We start from the raw sequence: 13,366 nt of genomic DNA on the forward strand, positions 1-13,366 counted from the left end.
TTCACAGCAAAGAATTATCCAGCCCAATATACCAACAGTACCAAGGATGAGAAACCCTGTTAAAAATGGCTCAAGAGGGACTTCCCAGGTGGCGCATTGGATGGGAGTCTGCCTGCCAATGCAGAAGACACAGGTTCAAACCTTGGTCAAGGAAGATCCCACATGTCTCAGGGCAACTAAGCCCATGCGCTACAACTACTGAACTGCCGTGCCCTAGAATCTGTGCTCCTCAACAACTGAAGCCACTGCAGGGAGGAGCCCTCACACTGCAATGAAGCGTAGCCCCCAACTCCCCGCAACTAGAGAAAGCCCAAGAAAAGCAATGAAGACCCGCGTGTGTTAAGTTGCTTCAGTCCTGTCCAACTCTTTGCAACCCCATGGACTGTAGCCTGCCAGGCTCCTCTGTCCATGGAATTCTCCAGGCAAGAATACCAGACTGGATTGTCATTTCCTCCTCCAGGGGATCTTCCTCACCCAGGGATCGAACCCAAGTCTCTTATCTCTCCTGCATTGGCAGGTGGGTTCTTGACCACTACTGTCACCTGAGAAGTCCAACGAAGACCCAACACAGTCAAAAAAAAGAAAGAAAAATGGCCTAAGAGATTGTATCAATGAACGTCATATTTTGCAATGATCCTCTTAAACCTTCCTGAGGGAGACAGCAGTGGTTTATCACTGTTCTTAAATGTCCCAGAACTGCATTACTGGTATTTGGACACCAGCTGATGCTGATACAATACCTTACTCAGTAACTACAAACACCAGAAATCTTCTGGTTCCAGGTATAGTATTCACATCCAGTATTGATTTATTACTGTCCACCATAATAACTAGTGTCCATTAGCATTACAAAAAATAAATTATTTTTAGTATTCCATAAAATTAACATAGGGAACTTGAGACACAAAAGTTTAAACGGCATCAAGATTTCTCAGTTAGTAGATCCCAGTTAGTTAGATGTGGGCTCCACATCTTGCTCTGAGCCAAGCATGTGGGACACAAACCCACCAAGCCTGACGCTCCAGGTTTGCTGTGGCAGGCATCCCACTTGGAACTGGCCCTTTCTGGATCCTTTCCAAGCACTTTGCCCCACCTCCAGTGATTCATCTTAGTGCCAGAAGACATTCTTAGGCCAACTGAGAGGCCTCCACCCACCAAAACCCCCCAAACACAAAGCTCTTTAAGAGTTAACCTGCAGGAAAAATTGTTTTTTATTCGTCAACAGTGTTCCGCATTTCCAGATTAAATTAACTCTTATTTGTCAACAATGACAGTAAAAACATATAAGAAAATAAGTGCTTTGTTGTTGTTTAGTTGCTAAGTCACGTCTGACTCTTTTGTGACCCCACGGACTACAGCCCCACCAGGCCCCTCTGTCCATGAGATTTCCCAGGCAAGAATACTGGAGTGGGCTGCCATTTCCTACTTCAGGGGATCTTCCTGATACAGGGATCAAAGCCGAGTCTCTTTAGTCTCCTTCACTGGCAGGGAGATTCTTTACTACTGAGCCACCTGGGAACACTAATTTCTTTCCAAAGATCTTTTGTAAAGCACATTTTATGTAAAATTACGAACCTGCTAAAAATTATCAGGTACATTTATTTAAAGAAGAGATTACAAGAACAAGTTTCTTAAAATAAGAATAAAGGAAACACTTGATTATAACTTTAAACGAGTAAATCTTTGAAAATGAAACATGAATCTGACTAATCTATTCTTACTATGCAAACTCCAAACACACTTAAACAAAGAGCCAAAGTCGGAGCACTCTTATTTTTGAAGTAACTGCCATTGATTCTGGCCCTAAATGCCAACAAACTCTGAAGTGCCAACTACAAGTGCTCTCTGAGTAGGAATAAAGGGATAGTTTGTACACAAGATCTACTTCCCCTGAAGGTGGAGGAAGGCAAAGACCAGATTAAAAGAAGACCGGGTCAGAGGCACTATAAAACTCCCTGGGCAATAGGTTAAAGCCCAAGCCAGACGGCATCCATTAACTCTGCTAAGCATCTAAACCAGGCTTGAGGCCACTTCAAGGATTCCCTTAAGGAATCCGGTGTCAGGAAGGGCCCCCAGGCTGGCCAGAATCCCAAAATGCTTACACTCCTGTCCATCAGGACTTGTCCGCAGCTGCCTGGCACTAACCCCCACCTGGCCTCCCCTAAATGGTGGGGCAGGTGACACTGGAGATCAGTGCTCAGCCCACCGGCGGGCAGACAGCTGGCCATGACCTTGAGCCAGGCCCCTCCCTCGAGGGGCGGCTGGAGTCCTAAGTAGGAAGGGCTGGCGACAGGAGCGGAGGCGGCGGGGCGGAGCGCTGCCGGCACAAGGAGCTCGGAGATCAGCGGCCGGAGAGGGGCAGGAGCCAGGCCCGGGGCCCCGCAGGAAGGAAACAGCCCAGGAGGCGAGGCTCCCCCCAGACCGTGCACCTCCCCTCTGCTCAAAACCCTACGCCCAGTTCTGGGGGACGGAGACCCCACCTACCAGATAGAGCCAGGAGGGAACAGATCCAGGAGTCCCCAAGCACCAGGAAGGAGGGGCTCAGCCAGGGCATGACCCCGGAGGGCAAGGGGCAAAGAGGTTTGAGGCCTGATGTCCGCAGCCCAGACCGTGACCCCAAAGGCTGGAGAAGGGGGTGGTTAAGACTCTCTAGAACCCTGACTGGAGATCCTTCTTGGGAACAGGTAGCGAGGCTCATACACTGGGCTCTCGTGTGGAGACCAAGGCTCCGGCGGGGAGACGCGGGATGACACCCTCTTCATCCCCGGGAACCAAGCTGCCCCGACCCTGGAGAGGATGCGGGGTCTGGCGGGGGCTCACACTCCACAGGACACGGACGCCGGAGTCCCGAGAGGCTCAGGACTGCCAAGCGTCTGGCTAGGGTGGCCGCACAGGCTCGGACGCGGGGGTCTCGGTGAGGGCCGGGCTCTCGGGGATGTCGGGGGCTCGGACGCCCCAGGACTTCACCGAGCAGCTCGGAGGGCCTGACGGTGGGGTCCCCAGACTCCCCGCGCCGCGCTCCCCGCGGGCGGGCCCGGGCCTCTAGGTCTGAAGCAGATCCCGAGCAGCCGACCGCGGGCCCACGCCCGCCCTGTGTCCCCCGGCCCAGCTCGCCGCCCGGCGCCGCCCCGCCTCGGCCCGTACCTGTCGGTGTCCGGACCGCCCGCCCCAGCCCGTCACTGCGCGGCGCTTCCTCTCCGCGGCTCCTCAATGGCGCTGGCCGGCCGCACTCAGGCCTGCCCCGACCCGACCAATCGAGCGAGCGACTCGCCGGCGCCTGACCAGCCGAGCGCCGAGTCATCGAGGAGGCGCCACCGGCCGCCCACTTCACAGAGTTTGCAGGGGCTGGAGCAGCATCGGGAGAAAGGCCCTAACAGCCTCATGTTATAGCATGTGGGTAAACCGAGTCCGGGGGAAGGCTACAGGTTGAGATGATAATATTTAGGACAGACTGGCCTACAGTCGGTTAGGCACTTAGCAGTCCAGGGGTCTGTTAAAACATAACGCAAACTTTGCCACTTGCCTGCTTAAAACTGCTTCCCCACTACACTTAAATTAAAACCCATTCCTCAGAGAGCTGAAACCAAGATCCTACTGAATTTGTTCCACTCCGATTTTTGCTACTCTTTCCTGGGCCTGCTCTGCTCCAGCATCCTCCAGTTCCTACCTTAGGACCTTTGATTTTGCATCTCTGCTTAGGATGCTTTTACAGAAACCATTGCCGTCCTGTGGGAGTATAATGCAGTTGTTGTCGTTGTTCAGTCCTGAAGTAGTGTCCAATTCTTTGCGGCCCCATGGACTGCAGAATGCCAGGCACCTCTGTCCTCCACTGTCTCCCAGAGCTTGCTCAAACTCATGCCCATTGAGTCAGTGATGCCATCCAACCATCTCATCCTCTGCCACCCCTCTTCTCCTTTGGCCTTCAATCTTTCCAGGTATCCAGGTCTTTGCTAATGAGTCGGCTCTTCGCATCAACTCCAAAGTATTGGAGCTTCAGCTTCAGCATCAGTCCTTCCAGTGAGTATTCAGGGTTGATTTCCTTTAGGATTGACTCATTTGATCTCCTTGCAGTCCAAGGGACTCTCAAGAGTCTTCTCTAGCACCACAATTTGAAAGCATCAATTCTTCAGCGCTAAGCTGCATACTAAATTTACTTAGTTGGTACATTTTTTTAAAGGGAAAACTAAAAGGTGAAATAATATATTTTATTTAATCCAACATGTTCTAAATATTATCATCTCAACCTGTTCGGTTCAGTTCATTAGCTTAGTCGTGTCTGACTCTGCGACCCCATGGACTATAACACTCCAGGCCTCCCTGTTCATCACCAGTTCCCAGAGTTTACTCAAACTCATGTCCTTTGAGCCACTGATACCATCCAACCACCTCATCCTCTATCGTTTCCTTCTCCTCCTGCCTTCAATCTTTCCCAGTATCAGGGTCTTTTCAAAATGAGTCAGTTCTTCGCATCAGGTGGCCAAAGCATTGGAGTTTCAGCCTCAACATCAGTCCTTCCAATGAATATTCAGGACTGATCAACCTATAACTAACAGGAAAAGTATTATTAAGATATTTGGGGGACTTCCCTGGTGGTCCAGTGGCTAAGGCTGCACTCCCAGTGCAAGGCCCCTGGGTTTGATTTCTTGTCAGGGAACTAGATCTCACATGCCACACTAAGCTCACATGCCACAACTAAAAATCCCACATGCTGCAACTAAGACCTGGTAAAACAAAATAAATAAATTTTTTTTTTTAAAAAAAGAACCACTGTCAAAAAAAAAAGACATTAGTTTTTAAAATCTTGTGTGTATTTTACACTATGGCACATCACAATATAAATGCTGCTTTTCAAGTGCTCAAGAGATGTATATGGTACAGGGCAATTCTGAATAATCATATAGCCCACTCTCTGCTTCAAACATTTCATCTCAGAGGATTTCCCTTCTGCCCTACCTTAAGTTCCCCGCATTCATTATCCTGTTATACTATCTTCACAAAATGTAATGCTGCCTGAAATGAGATTAGTTTATTTACTTGTTTATACTTAAAGGAAATCAGTCCTGAATATCATTGGAAGGACTGATGCTGAAACTGAATCTTCAATACCAAAGATCCTGATACTAGGAAAGATTGAAGGTGGGAGGACAAGGGGGTGACAGAGGATGAAATGGTTGGATGGCATCACCGACTCCATGAACATGAGTTTGAGCAAGCTCTGGAAGTTGGTGATGGACAGGTATGCTGCAGTCCATGGGGTCGCAAAGAGTTGAGCCACTGAACTGACTGACCTACATCTTTTCTTCCCTCGCCCTAAATGTTCCCTGACAGCAGAAATTGTGTCTTTTTCACAAATGTTTATTCAGTACCTAGATTTGGCCTAACACAGGAAGGATTCAATGAAGGTGCTGTGAATGAATGAACAAATGAACAACTCATCTTGGATTATCACCAGAAGGACAGGAAGAACACCTCAGGCTCATAAAAAGTCAGAAGATGCAGGAAGCAGGCATCTGCAAGTTTGCAGGTATCTGTTCACCATAATAATTATCAACCTTCAAGACGCTAAGCTAATGAAGGTGCTTGTGGACTGACTCACTCCTAAGGAAAGCCTGGGTTCCTGTGAGGTGGGGTCAACCCATCAGAATCTCAGCCCTGGGTGTCCTCAGAGGCTGAGGTTTGGGTGTAAAACCCAAGACTCCACAGAAGCCATAAAGGAAGGCACCCCTCAGGCCTTATCTCAGGATCCAGATATTCCAGCCCAGAGACACCTGGCTGTACCTGAGGAGTTTGTGCCAGGACACCATTCTTCAGCCAGTGTCACTGAGAGTCATCCATTGCACAGCCATCCCATTCCTGGGTGTTTACACAAGAGAAAATCAAAGTGCGTGTGGGGACTCCCCTGGTGGCCCAGTGGTTAACGATCTGCCTACCAATGCAGAGGACATGAGGTTCAATCCCTGGTCAGGGAAGATTCCACGTACCTTGGGCAACTCAGCCCACGTGCCACAACTACTGAAGCCCAGGAGCCCTAGAACCCATACTCCACAACAAGAAAAGCCACCACATTGAGAAGCCCTCGCACCGCAATGGAGAGTAGTCCCCCACTCACCACAGCTAGAGAAAGCCCGAGTGCAGTAACAGACCCAGCACAACCAAATAAGTAGATAAATATCCCTGCCCTCCTGGAGATTACATACCAGCAGGGTGAAGAGACACAGACGAAAAGCAAAATCAGCATAAAGCATGCAGGGAGTGGGATGGTGATAGGTAGTAAAGAAAGAATGCAGGGAAGCAAAGTGGAATCGAGGGGTGTACAGTTTTAGCTGGAGGTCTTAGTGGAAGGAACTGGCCCCCAGGGATACAAATTCAGGGAGTCTGGAGGAGAACCCAGCTCCCCAAGTGATGAGTTTGGAAATGTAGTCCAAAGCCCACATTGTACAGAAGAGGAAACTGAGGATTAGGAAGGGGAAGGAACTTACAATCACACAGAGAGACCACAGGACGATGCAGGACTCTGCTGCCAGCCTGAAACCTTCTGCATGATGACTGCAGCTCACCCTCACCCACCCACTACTTGTTATGGGGGAACCAGGGAACAGAGATGTTGGTCAAAGGTTGGCCTGGCAGAGGGGAAAGGGTTGTGTTGGCCACAGGGAAGGACCTCCCGTGGTCCCCCACCCATGCTGTGGCCCCCAAAGCTGCAAGTTTCAGACACGTGACAGGTGAAGGACTGCAGGAGATGAGGGATCCCTTCTAATCACCGTCCAGGCTAGACCCTGGGGTGCATACTGGTCCAAGGGGGCAAGTTTTCTGGGGCAGGCAGATTTGAGAGGCCCTGTGCAGTACGTCCCAATAAAGGTCCCTCCCCACCTGGCCTCTAGATCATCTAGACCAGATCGGGTGCAAACAAGGAGGGTGGGACAGTTTTGGGGCCCCAGGGACAAGACATGAGGTACTTGTGGGCTGACTCACTCCTAAGTGAGGGTGGCTTCAGGAGCCAGGGGAAGATGTTGGGGTTTGTTTCCTGAATGATGGCAAGGGTCTGAGTGTGGCCTGGCCTGAGAGTTGGAAAACTGAGCTTCAGTTATTTTATCTCCATAATTGCCCTGGGAGATAGGCAAGGTACCCATTATCTGTGCCATGCAGAGGAGGCACTGAGCCGGCTGGGCTTGATACTCATCTGAGGAGCTGAGTTGGGTGGACAGTTTGTTTCCTGTAGGGGGCTCCTGATAACCAGCTCTTTAGAATTTCCTCTCTCTCCAGGGACTCCTCTGCCCCGCCTGCAGCTCCATATTCAGAAACCAGAAAGCCGTATAGCATCTGGAAAGCCAGGAGGCTGCTTGGGGCAAACCTAAAGGTTAAGAGTCTATATGTAAAATAGATAGCCAGTGGGAGTTCGCTGTTTGATGCAGGGAACACAAAGCCTCCATGACAACCTAGAGGGGTAGGGCAGGGAGGGAGGTGGGAGGGGGTTCAAGAGGGAGGAGACATATGTATACTTATGGCTGATATATGTTGATGTATAACAAAAACCATCACAATATTGTAATTAAAAAACAAAAAGAGTCCTGGGATTGCACCCTGCTGCTGCTGCTGCTGCTGCTGCTAAGTCGCTTCAGTTGTGTCCAACACTGCAACCGCATAGACGGCAGCCCACCAGGCTCCGCCATCCCTGGGATTCTCCAGGCAAGAACACTGGAATGGGTTGCCATTTCCTTCTCCAATGCATGAGAGTGAAAAGTGAAAGTGAAGTCACTCAGGTGTGTCCAACTCTTCATGACAGCATGGACTGCAGCCTACCAGGCTCCTCCGTCCATGGGATTTTCCAGGCAAGAGTACTGGAGTGGGTTGCCATTGCCTTCTCTGGGGATTGCACCCTAGCTTCACCTATAACCTGCTGTGTGAACTTGGAGCAGCCGCTGTCCCTCCCTTCACCAAAGCCTCAGCTCAAATACCAGCTCCTCAGAGAAGCCTTCCTGAACTCTCCTTGCAAACTAGCAGCACCCCACTTCTGTCTGTTTCCCATGTTGTTTTATTTTTCTTCTTAAACTCACCAGTGGTGTAGCACTCACACATATTTCTACACATAGCCCCACCTAGCATGGCAGCTCCAGCAGAAACCTTCCTTGCCTTGCATTCTGTTGCATCCCCAGCACACACACACACACAACAACTAATATTTATTGAGCACTTATTATGTGCCAGACATAGTCCCATGTATTTTACAGATAGTAGTTCATGTAATCCCTTATTCTGATGGAGATATTTTAACCCCATTTTAGAGGTAAGAAGAGTGAGGCACAGAGAAGGGTATTAATTTGCTTGAGGTTACACAAACAGGAAGTAGCGGAACCAAGATTCACACCTGGAAAGGTGGACTTCTAGCACCCACAACTCTGGACTTCTTGACTTCTGTGCTAGTCCATCAAGGTGCTCCCTAACAACGAAGACTGAATGTAAACTAGATGGAGAGGAATCCAAAAGTTTCTTCCTCCCACCTACGCTGGCCCTACTTTAGTGAAACCACTTATTCCATCCGGGTTAAAGAAAATAAAGAGGCAGGAGGGGCTTCACATGGCCCATTTTGATCAGTTAACTCATCAGGCTGGTGGCTGCCTTCAGTTGCTTCAAATTTCCCCACTGTGATATTGTGATTTATAATAAGAAATATACATTTGATCGCCATTCCTCCATCCTGGGCTTATAACTCCGAAAATCTTTGAAATTTCCCAAATGATAAGCGCGATGGAGCATCTTTTGTTCAAATAACTGTTCTTGTGTTCTCATTTCTGAAAAAGCTCCGGAGCCATAAAGGCAAAACCTGTGTCTTATTATTCATATCAAATCCCTTTCAGTCACACCTAAGTTTCTGTCAGTAGGTGGCTTTTGGAAAGACCTGCAAGAATGGGGGCTGGTTACCAGGGGAATGAACCATGTGATTAGAGGGTTGGAACTTTCAATTCCAACCATTTACCTCTGGGTTTGGAAGAAAGGCTAGAGGTTGAATCAATCACCAGTGACCAATGATTCAATCAAGCATGCCTGTTAAGGAAGTCTCCATAAAACCTCAAAAGGATGAGGTCCAGAAAGCTTCTAGGGGAACTTCCTAGTGGTCCAGCAGTTAAGAATTTGCCTGTCAGTGCAGGGGACACCAGTTCAGTCCTTGGTCCAGGAAGATTTCCACATGCCTTGGGGCAACTAAGCCCGTGTGCCACAACTACTGAAGCCTGTGTACCTAGAATTCATGCTCTGCAACAAGAGAAGCAGTGAAACAAGAAGCCCATGCACCACAACTAGAGAAAAGCCCACACGCAGCAACGAAGACAGCGGAGCCAAAAATAAAAATAAGTAAATAATTAAAAAAAAATTTTTTTAAGCACAGGTAACACCTGAACCTGTGACTGATGTGTGAAATTAAGGCAGTCTTGTAGGAGGGAGCCCTTACCCTGTGAGCTCTAGTACAACTTCCATGTAGACAATGTCGTAATTGAGTTAAACTGTAGCACACCCAGCTGGTGTCGCTGAATTTTTTGGCTTGGAGGAGGGGAAAAAAAACCCACATTTGGTGACTGTATCAGGAGTATTGAGAGTAGAGGCAACATGTGGGAAGAGCTTGCCTTTATGCCTCTCTCATCGCATCACCTGGTATTACCCCTGTTGTGCAGAGAGTGAAACTGAACCCAGGATGGGAACTTAGGAGGCTCCTCTGCAGCAGAGGCCTGGGAAAAGTACAGTGAGAGCTGTCAGGGCTGTGGTGCCCCTTGGAAGCAAACAGGGCATGGGCAAACTAAGGGAAGGGAAGTTGGCAGAGCAGAGGGCAGCAGTAAGAAAATCCAGGGAGTGGGCTAAGTACACGGGGAGGAGCTGTGGGGACAGAGAGGGAGTGGCAAAGTAAAGCAAGCTGAGAGAGTGGATACGGTTAGAAGCCACTGGAAAGTTGTGTGGAGGAGGAAATACAGCCGGCCAGGGCTCTCCTCCCACTCTGCTCCTGCTGCTGCCTTCCCAAGGGCAAACCCTGCTGGAAGCTGGGAGGCAGGGGTCTGGCGATTCGGTCTGAAGAGGATACAGAGCTAGGTGGAAAGAGGACTGGAGGAGAGGGTGGAGAACAACAGTTACCCAGACTACGCTCATAGTGGTCATTGCACAACAAGCCAATAAATTGAGAGACGAGTTGTTGGGGCAAGAAATAGCGACTTTATTCAGAAAGCCAGCAGACCGCGAAGATGGTGGACTAGTGTCCCAGAACCATCTTCCCCAAGTTAAGGCTCAGGCCTCCTTTATACTAAAAGGGGAGGGAGTATGGTTGGTTGTTGCAAACCTCTTTGTGCGGGAATCCTTTGTTCTTGCAGCTGTCCATGTAGGTCCTGTCACAATGTTCCTATAAACCTCCAACAAGACAAACGTTATTTTATGTTCTGCAACTTTTTAATCTCTATATGAATGGAAAAGAGTTATGCCATTAAAGATGAGAGCCCTGAGATGGGCTATCAGGTATATTTCAGTAGGCAACATTCTCAACTTATAGCAAAAGCAATAAAATACGAAGTTAAAGAAACAGATACAATTAAGGAATCAGATTTGTTCTTCCCTGTTACACAACAAGCATATCCCTGGTGTCTTTGCTTCCAATCTTCCCTTCCCTAGTCATCTTCCCAATGTAGCCAGAACCAGGGGGCTTTAGGAGGGATCAGCCCACCTCCCAGTAACCAAAGGGCATGAGAGCTATGGACAGGATTAGCATCCCAGTCCTGACAGCCCCAGTTTCCACTCACCCCCACCCCCAACACCTGCAGACATCTTTCCAAAAGACAGGTCTGGCCCTGTCTCTGTACTGACTATGAGTTTTCATGAGTCCCTTTGCCCATTGCCCACCTTAGCAGGACAGTGGAAACCCCCCATCTGTCTATTCTCTGTGACCAGCTTCATTTTTTTTCAGATAGAAAAGAAAGAGACTTTGCAGAGATTTTAAGTTGAAATTTTTAAAGAAAGTTTGGGAATAGGCTATTTAATTTTATATTATTTTGGCTGTACCACATAGCACGTGGGATCTTAGTTCCCCAACCAGGGGTTGAACCCAAACCACCCACACTGAAAACACTGAGTCTCAACCACTAGACCACAAGGAAGTCCTCTCTCAGTTGAAATTTTAATGTGGCTTGGATGTGTGCATGAATCCAGTTTTAGAAAACACTACTACCCATTAATTATGGCCCAGCCACAGTTAATGAGCTAGGTGTACTGTCCTTAAGAGCAGTACTCAAAAAACATGAGTGGGAATAAGAGCTCTATCCTGGAATGCTGACTGGTGCAAAGAAAAAGTAGATTAGATGCTCTTAAGAAACATCTAATACTCTAACACTCCTAATCTTTGTAGGAGTGTTGTGTGTGTGTTTTCTTATTGTCTCTCTTCCCAACCTTTTGCTTTAGTAGTTGCTGTATCCCAGCACCTAGAGCATCTTCAGCCTGCCATGAAGTAGGAGCCCAGGAAACACCTATCCATTCAAACTCTGGGAGCTGCAGGATGCATTTGTGGTACTTAAAGCCATGAAGATGCGTGGGGCTTGCAGGGGAAGGAGTGGGAGATGGAGGAGATACAAAGAGTTGAGATGAGGAGGGAGCAGCACAGGAAGCAGAAGGAGCCCCTGATGACAGGAAATCCAAGGGAGTGTGTGCTCCTGGAAGTAGGCAAGGAGCATGTTTCATGGAAGGAACTGGTCACGTGGATCAAACGCTGCCCACAGAGGAAGTGAGAGGAGCCCTGAGAGTCTCTGTGAATTGAGCATCAGGGTTAGTGTCAGCAATGACCTGGCCATTAAGAGTTCTAGTGATGAGATGGACACAGCTTCAATGGAATAAGCTCAAGAGAAAATGGGAGAAGATAAATTGGAGACAGTGAATGTCAATAGACATTTTTGATATTGTCAATAAACAATGTCTTGCTGTTAAGAGTAACTGGGAACTGTTTATGATAGCAAAGACATGGAAGCAACGTAAATATCCATCGACAGAGGAACGGATAAAGAAGGTGTACATGTATATAATGGAATATTACTCAGCCATTAAAAAGAATGAAATAATGCCACTTGTAGCAATGTGGATGGACCTAGAGATTGTCATACTGAGTAAAGGAAGTCAGACAGAGAAGGAGAAATATCATATGATATCTCTTATATGTGGAATCTAAAAAGAAATAATACAAATGAATTTACAAAACAGAAGGAGACTCACAGACTTAGAGAGCTTACGGTTGCCAACGGAAAGGATGGGGAGAAAGGATAGTTAGGGAGTTTGGGGTGGACATGTACACTCTGAAATATTTAAAGTGGATAACCAACAAGGACCTATTGTATAGCACAGGGAACTCTGCTCGATGTTATATGGCAGCCTGGATGGGAGGACAATTTGGGGGAGAATGGATATATGTACATGTATGGCTGAGTCCTTTGCTGTCCAACTGAAACTCACAACATTGTTAATCAGCTATACTCCAGTACAAAAAAAAAGTTTTTTTTTTTAAAAAAAGAAGAAAAAGTAACTGGGAAATCTAACAGTAACTGGAGAGAAAATTGTTTTCAAGAAGGTTTTTGCTGTTTGTAATTGTAATGAAATGCACATTATATAAAATCTGCCATTTTAATCATTTCTAAGTGAACAGCTCAGTGGCATTAAGTACAGGCACACCTCGTTTTATTGCACTTCATTTTATTGTGCTTCACAAATACTGAATTTTTTACAAAATGAAGATTTGTGGCAACCTTGTGTGTCCAACAAGTCTATCCATACCATTTTCCCAACAGCATTTGCTTACTTTATGTCTCTGTATCACATTTGGAAATACTTCGGGAATTCCCTGGCATCCCAGTGGTTAGGACTCCATGCTTTCACTGCCAAAGGCCTGGGTTCAAACTCTGGTTGGGGAACTAAGATCCCACAAGCCACACAGTGCAGCTAAAAATATAAAATAAAATTCTTTAAATATTTCAAACATTTTCATTATTATTATGTTTGAAATGGTGAAATGTGATTAGTGATTTTTGATGTTACTATTGTAGTTCTTAGGGGTCATCACAAGCCGTGCCTGTATAGATGGCAAACTTAATGTGTGTGTTCTGACTGCTCCACTGATCAGATACATATACCCCCAGTCTCTCTCCCTCTCCCTGGGCCTCCCTATTCCTTAAGACACAATATTGAAATCATGCCAGTTAATAACCTTACAGTGACCTCTAAGTGTTCAAGTGAAAGGAAGAGTCACACATCCCTTGGTGCTCCATGTTTAGTCCCTCAGTCGTGTCTGACTCTTTTGCAACCCCATGGACTACAGCCCGCCAGGCTCCTCTGTCCATGGGATTTTCCAGCCAAGAAT

General features: G+C 47.5%; 1 protein-coding gene across 14 annotated transcripts in view; it reads right to left on the reverse strand.

Moving 5' to 3' along the window:
- VPS13D (vacuolar protein sorting 13 homolog D) overlaps positions 1–3,232 on the reverse strand; it is a 267,380-nt gene extending 264,148 nt beyond the window's left edge. For 12 of the 14 annotated variants that reach the window (XR_009595826.1, XM_042257233.1, XM_012187296.3 and 9 more), the window contains exon 1: positions 3,145–3,232. The gene's annotated coding sequence lies outside the window, so the exon portion shown is untranslated. Of the gene's footprint in view, positions 1–2,484; positions 2,823–3,144 lie in introns of those variants that run through there. The other 2 variants (XM_060396482.1, XM_060396481.1) reach the window with 1 other exon arrangement.
- Positions 3,233–13,366: the final 10,134 nt, after the last annotated feature.

The sequence above is a fragment of the Ovis aries genome, chromosome 12, assembly GCF_016772045.2.
Source record: "Ovis aries strain OAR_USU_Benz2616 breed Rambouillet chromosome 12, ARS-UI_Ramb_v3.0, whole genome shotgun sequence".
NCBI lineage: Eukaryota > Metazoa > Chordata > Mammalia > Artiodactyla > Bovidae > Ovis > Ovis aries.